Source organism: Helianthus annuus, chromosome 11 (assembly GCF_002127325.2).
Source record: "Helianthus annuus cultivar XRQ/B chromosome 11, HanXRQr2.0-SUNRISE, whole genome shotgun sequence".
NCBI classification, from domain to species: domain Eukaryota; kingdom Viridiplantae; phylum Streptophyta; class Magnoliopsida; order Asterales; family Asteraceae; genus Helianthus; species Helianthus annuus.
In genome coordinates this window covers 163,911,976-163,918,879 of record NC_035443.2, presented here as the reverse complement: position 1 = coordinate 163,918,879, position 6,904 = coordinate 163,911,976, and positions in this window count along the sequence as shown.

Here is a 6,904-nt window from a genome sequence, read left to right as displayed (position 1 = left end):
AGTCGAGGAAAATCGACAAGGGTATATGCTTACTCATTACGAGTGCTCCCTATGTCCTCACATGCCTTAAAGTCCTTGTAAAACATTTATGTTCATACACGCTTTTCATACCTGTTTTCAAAGGAGTCTCTCAAAGATTTACAAGATTGCTAGCACTCACACTAAACGCATGAACTCGCTCAACTTTTGTTGATGTTTTCCAAAATTACATGTATTTCAGGTGACAGGATGGATCTTGGGCGCGGGTATCATATCTAGAAGTAGACTTCAAGTTTAGATGTCATCCATTTTTGTTGGTTTGTAACCTAGTCGAAGGTTGTGTTTTAAAACTTAAATAACAAGTGTTTGTAATACTAAAAAATTTTATGAATGGATGAACATCGTTTTGATCATGTAGTTGTTTATTACGATTGAATGCAATGATATTAAACGAGTCACACATCATACGCTTCCACAAAAGTCAGGGTGTGACAATCGTCATCATCATCATCCTTTTCAAAATCAGGTGCAGGGGAAGAGCCAATAAGCTTTTGCAGGGATTCTTTGATACCCCTTGATGTCTGCCTGAGTATCCTTATATCTAGCCTCAACCATGACTCTGATCAATGCCATATGCTTGTTGTGGTTGAGTTCAGCTAATTCCCCTTTGAGTAGCAAGGACTGGTTGAATAGAATTCCATAGCTCTTGGGTGATTTGCTGATGGCTAGCCTGACTTTTAGAAGCCTTGAACATTTGTTTCATCATTTGTTTCATTTCTCCAACAGTGTTTTCAACTGAAGACATTCTATCTGTCAATTCCTTGTATCTTAATTCATCACCTAACTTAATAGGATCATTTGAATTCCCACCGGAGGTGGTTGTATCTGCTTTGATAATTGAAGAAGACTCCATATCATCAGAAACAAATGCCCTTTTTTCTTGGTTCTGGGGACTTCCCACTGGAACAGAGGTTACTGTTGTAACCTTAACAGTGGTTGCCTTCAAGGGAGTCTTAGAGATGAAACTACTGTCCAAATGTAAATCAGTGGATTCAACATTTGTAGTAGCTGCTCCACTTGAACTACCACCAAGACTTTCATAAAACTCAAGAGGTGTAGCCTCCTCAACTGTTTGTGGGATAGCGGATTGACCAGGGTCAGACATAGTCAGCTTAAGAAACATGAAGAGAATTATACAACTCATGATCTAGAGTTAGGAGCCATAATTTTTGCCCTTAAGATTTGGAGACACTATCTTTGTGGTAGTAAGTTCATTGGATTTTGCAGATCATAAGAGTTTAAGATATGTTTGGGCAAAAGGAATTAAATATGAGACAGAGATGTTGGATGGAAATTCTTAGTGATTATGATTGTGATATCCAGTATCATGCAAGAAAAGCTAATGTAGTAGCTGATGCTTTAAGTAGAAAGTTTCATGAAAAGCCAAACGAGTACGCTCTATCAAACTAATCTACAGATAGATTTAAATGAGAAAATTAGAAAAATACAAGAAATAGCAATCAAAGACGATGATGAAGGTTTAAAAGGAATGATTAAAGAATTAGAACAAGTAACAGGTGAAATTTGGAGATTCCATAAGAAAAGGATCTGGATACATATTCAAGGGAACCTACGAAAACGAATTTTAGAAGAAGCCCATAAGTCTAAGTATACGATGCATCCTGGAAGTGACAATATGTATCAAGATTTAAGAAAGAATTTCTGGTGGATAGGAATGAAAAAGGATATAGCAAACTATGTTGCTAAATGTCTAACTTGTTCACAGGTTAAAGCTTAACATCAAAAACCTTCAGGATTATTGCAGCAATTAGAGATGCCAATTTGGAAATGGGAATTGATAACAATGGACTTTGTTACCAAATTACCCAAGACACGAAAAGGTAATGATACAGTCTGGGTGATTGTAGACAGATTAACCAAATCTGCTCATTTCTTACAAATGAAGGAAACTTTCAGTATCGAACAGTTAGCCAAGTTATATGTAAATGAAATAGTTTCATTACATGGAATTCCTTTATCTATTGTATCTGACAGAGATAGCCGTTTTACTTCTCATTTTTGGAAAAGTTTCCAAAAAGCAATGAGAACTAGATTAAATCTAAGCACAGCTTCTCATCCTCAATCGGACGGACAAAGCTAAAGGACAATTCAGACAATGGACGATGTGCTTAGAGCCTGTGTAATTGACTTTGGAGGAAATTGGGACGATCATTTACCATTAATAGAATTTTCTTACAACAACAGTTATCATACCAGCATTAATGCTGCCCCATTTGAATCCCTTTATGGACGAAAATGCCGAACTCCAGTCTGTTGGGCAGAGATTGGAGAAAAACAACTATCAGGACCTGAGATTGTGCAAGAAACAACTGACAAAATTATTCAAGTCAAGGAAAGACTAAAAGCAGCACGAGATCGTCAAAAGAGTTATGCAGATAACAGGCGAAAACCATTGGAATTTCAAGTTGAAGACAAGGTATTTTTAAAAGTTTCTCCATGGAAATGAGTGGTCAGATTCGGTAAAAGAGGAAAGCTAAGCCCAAGGTATGTTGGACCTTTTGAGATTACCAAAAGGATAGGACCAGTAGCCTATCAGTTATAGTTGCCAGAGAAAATGACAGGAATACATGATGTATTTCATGTATGTAATCTCAAAAAGTGCTTAGCAGACGAATCATTAGTAGTACCTCTTCAGGATATAGAGGTAAATGAGAAACTTAAGTTCGTAGAAAAACCACTTCAGATTAAAGATAGAAAGATCAAGAATCTCAAACACAAGAGATTAGTTCTGATCAAAGTAAAATGGGATTCAAAGAGAGGACCAGAATACACATGGGAACTCGAGTCAGAAATGCAACGAAAATATCCACACCTATTCCAGTGAATCTCGAGGACGAGATTTAAAACAAGGTGGGGAGGATATAACAACCCTCGAAAATGCCCTAATTATACCCCGTACACACGTAACGGGACCCGATTAACCCTAATTTCATTAAAAATAAAATAAATAAATTGAGTCGCTCGCGGGCCGCGACAGGATCCCTCGGGTATGTCGCGGGGCGCGACAGGCCTTACTTGCCGGACATACATTTTTTACACGTGTCCCCCTTCGTGTTAAGCCTACGGTGGTGAGTGGTCAAACCTAGTCGTAGCTAGGTGACACTCGCGGGGCGCCAAAGAGAAAGGCAAGGTGGGTCGCGGGGCGCGAGAAGCTCCGAAGTCAGCTATAAATAGAAGCAGAGGCTGCACTTCTCAAATCGTTCATCTCTTTTCTTTCTCTCAGTCCCTATAGTACGAAAATAGCTCGATATTATACCCCTAAAACACGAAGCTCTGCCCCGTTGTAAGTATTTTAACCCCAATCAATAATTCGTTACCCTACCCGATTGATCTAGGGCCCCGTAATGCATGTGGAGGCTCTGCCTGACTAAGTTCGTTAGGGTTCTATCTCGTGTTGTATGGCTAAAGTGACTTGGGTTATCTTACTACTACGTGTGCATTGTATGTTATTAATAGAAAATAATCAGGAAAATCAACAGAAAGCTGTAGAAATACCTAAGTCTACAATGTGAGTCATTCTCTTTTTCTACCAAACTGTGTTACAAAATCTCAATTATTTTCAATTATAATTACAGTGATTGAGTCTTTGTATTCTACAATTGTTGTCGGTATGTGGGGTTTTGTATACACTACTAGTCAAGCGTTACTATTGGACAAAGAGTTAGCCAATAGTAATTTGACCAAAGTCATGGAACTACCAACATGACAAATACTGAATGAGTAATTGGGTAGATATAAACATTGTAATCGCTCTCAATACTGTAAAGTTATAAAAGCTTATTTTGATTAAACTAGGATGCACTCGCCAGTATTTCTTGCTGATAAAATCTTTTTAAAAGCGTTTCACGTAACTTAATGTGAAGCTATAAGAAGCCATCTATGAAGCACTGAAGGCTTAAAGGAAGTGGCTATAAAAGTTACGTAAATAAAAGTTTATGTTTTCAGCAACTAGGGTTTATCCCTATAAATGTATTATGAATGAAATATGGATTTTATCCCATTTGTTTATTATAAAAGTTTGTCGTTTTGAAACTCTGAAATTATTTCCTAACTACGATCCTGATGTCTCATTTCCGCTGCCAAATTAATAAACACCGATACCACTTGACTGGTTCGCGGCTCCCGCTCCCGGGGTAGGGGTCGGGGTTGCGACATTATGCAATCAAAAACAAACAATCCAATCATACATGCTAATACGTTATACTTGATTAGTACATGCTGGAACATTCTTATGTGGTATACTTGTCATTAACTTTTTATAAGTCTCCCCTTAACATGTAAAACGCAATAGGAGTAACGCACTGCCCGTATTCTTGAGGTCATATTAAGTTCAAACAGAACGGTCCTATAGTTGCTACGATAGGATTACGCTAGCGGTAATCTTTGGTTTGATACGTATAGTTGCATGCCAGCTTTACGTTAATCTAGATAACTATTTTGCCATGTGGATTCGTTTAAACATTTTATATACTTATGATATTATCAAACTTGTATACTCGCCAATGCTTGTTGTATTGAACTATACTTTGAACATGTTGCAGGATGATGACGTTGATGATGATGAAATTGAGTAGGTTTGGCTAGAAACTCGATTAGAACACCTAGTATTTTGTTGTATTGTTCATGATTCTCAAAGTATTATGTTTCTTGTTGTACCATGTTGTATTCGAAACAATTGTTGTACTTTGATTTCCAAATGTTGTACTTGACAATTATGCAATGAAATAAAATCGGTTTTGATTAAATATTGTCGCAAATAGTGTTATGAAGTCTCAAGCAATCTCGTCCTCGTCTCGCCCCGATGTTTCCGCCGTCGGTTGGGGTGTGACATTTTAATAGAACAAAAAATAATCACATGCTACATTTTTTAATAAAAACTTAGGTTAGGTTGGGTTGGGTTCAATTGGGAATTTGTGTCAAAAATTGAATTGGGTAAAGTCGTGTAGATGGAAGATACAGACTTTGTTATTTTTATTATAGGTTAGATTGGGTTAGGTTGTAAATGTAATATGAATCTGAGTAGCGTTAATGGTACTTGGGTTGGGCATTGTGGTCCCACCTCACGGCGTCCCTGCTGTCACTTTGTGCCCCTATAATTGGCTGGAACAAATCCAACGCACACATATGTCAGAATTCAAGAACAGCGCTTGTTACTGCACTCACAGAGGTGCCCTTGACACTCCTCAATAACGCCCACAATGTGGTGTTTAACGCCCCCTGTTGATTTGGCACTGGGGGTTACTCACGACGCATGGCAAATTGGTACGTGCTGCATTTACAAAATTACTTAAGCCTTTAGTGACGACACTTTAGCAGCGACAAAAGAATATTAGCGACGATGTCATTAGTGCATGCTGACATCCAAAGCAAGCCCTTAGTGAATGCTCACGTCCAAAGTTTGCAAAGAGTTATATAAATAATATGTGTAACAAGGTCTATTGTATTACTTGAGTCAACTAAGGGGCTGTTTGGTAGCTTCTTAATGACCATTCAGATAAATAAAAGATAACCTCTGAATGGTAAATCATCACATGTCACATTCTTCTACCTTCTTATTGGTAAATCAAGTCTGAATGGTTAAGAGGTAACCTCTGAATGGTAAATCATCACATGTCACATTCTTCTACCTTCTCATTGGTAAAATTCTTAATGGTTCCATTAAAAGGTAGCCTTTTAATAACCATCTAGAGGCTACCAAACATCCCCTAACATAACAAAAAAAGAATGTGAATTATTTATAATCAACCTAACTTGTTCCTCTTCTAGAATGAAAACTTTTCTTATAATATTGTAAAAGTTGTGTAAAACATGTTGGATTATGTCAGGACAATTTGTACCACACATGTGTGGGTACTGGGTTGGTAGGTATAGAGACGTCGAAAACTTATAAAAAATATGTAACAATTTTTTATTTTTATTTTTATTTTTATTTTCAGCTTAATTACTTGTATATAAAAAATATGTAACAATTTTTTATTTTCAGCTTAATTACTTGTATAATTATTATCATCATAACAATATTCTTTTTTGGTCATTGTTTTGTGTACCAAATTGATTTATGATAAAACTAACTTCCTGCATAATAAATTTTAGATAGTCATTGAGCAGAACAATGGATCATTTTGTTTAAACTAACATTTAAGTAAGCATAACAAAAAAAAAAAGGCTCAAGAAATTTACATACGCATAATGTATTTTTTTACACCAAGACATATATATACGGTCCGTATAAATCATATAGGACTCACATATCCCATTTTTACATCAACTATACAACCCATATATAAATATACAAGTCATATGTCAATAGGGCTATAAACAAACCAAACGTTCAGCAACAGTTCGTGGATCGTTCGGCGGGAAGTTCGTTTATGTTGGTTCGATTAGCTTAACGAACGAACACGAAAAAAAAAATTTGTTCGGTTAGCTTAACGAACGAACACGAACACAGGTCTCGTTCATTCGACTGCGTTCGTGAACGTTTAGTAATATGTTCGGTCACGTTCGTGCGTGTTCGTTTGATTATATGAAAAAAATAATAAATAATAAATCTTTTATCCAAACATTTTGAAAACTTGAAACCCTGCTTTTTTTCTAAGTTAGCTAAAATTTGAACATTCTAAAACATTTTTGGGGATAATTATGCTAAGTTAGTTAAACTTGATTCATCTCTTTTGGTGGTGTAGTAGACTTTTTGTGTTTTGATTTATCATTTGATGGTTGTATTTAACTACTTATATCCAATGTTTAAGGATAACAATATTTTTACTTTTTTATTTTCAAGTTAAATGTTCGTTTGCGTTCATTTCTATTTGCTTGTGTTCGTTTGTGTTCGAGACCAGTG